Raw genomic sequence first — 781 nt, 5'->3', positions numbered from 1 at the left:
TGGTAGTGCATGCCTGTAACTCCTGTATTTTGAGAGACAGAGGCAAGAGGATCATGAGTTCAAGGCCAGCCTGGATTACAGTGAGATCCAGTCTTCACCAATAAAATAAATAAAAATAAAAGTGGTCGTGTTACATTAAGAACTTTCATCTATGAATAGCACTGTCGTTTTTGTATTCATTAACATTGGCTGAAAACTCCTCCGAATTTCTCTCCGAGGATCGATTGACACAGAGAGGCGAATAGCTGTAGTCTGTGATTCACGGGATATAGAACAAACGAAACTAGCGGCCGCGAGAGCTCAGCGGACTGAGCGCATGCTTAGGTAAGCATGGGGCCCGGGTTCGAGTCCCCTGCACCGCAGGCCGAGGCCCTCCCGCCGCCCCCAGCGTGCTGAGCGGGCCACAGAAACCAGGCGTGGCGGTGCACGCCTGTAATCCCAGCTCTGGGAAGGCTGAAAACATGAAGATCACCGTGAGTCCGAGCTGCGTAGCAAGGCCGTGTACCAAATACATTAAAAAAAAATTAAAAAAAACTCTGAGAACAAACAAAACTGTGTGCTTTCACAGGATTACATAAGAGGCTATCATGAATGTTAAATAATATAATTAATATCATCAGGTACATTGATTATCTCAAGTAAGCTTGCCACATTTCAAATAATTCAAATTCTCCAGAGCTTCAAAAATTTTGCTTGGGGCTGGTGAGATGGCTCAGTGGTCTAAAGCACCTACTTGGAACAAGCTTAGCAAAGCACAGGGACCGCGATTCAATCCCCCAGC

Source organism: Octodon degus, unplaced genomic scaffold (genome assembly GCF_000260255.1).
Source record: "Octodon degus isolate 3935 unplaced genomic scaffold, OctDeg1.0 scaffold00056, whole genome shotgun sequence".
Classification (NCBI taxonomy): Eukaryota; Metazoa; Chordata; class Mammalia; order Rodentia; family Octodontidae; genus Octodon; species Octodon degus.
Note: the sequence above shows the minus strand (reverse complement) of the source record.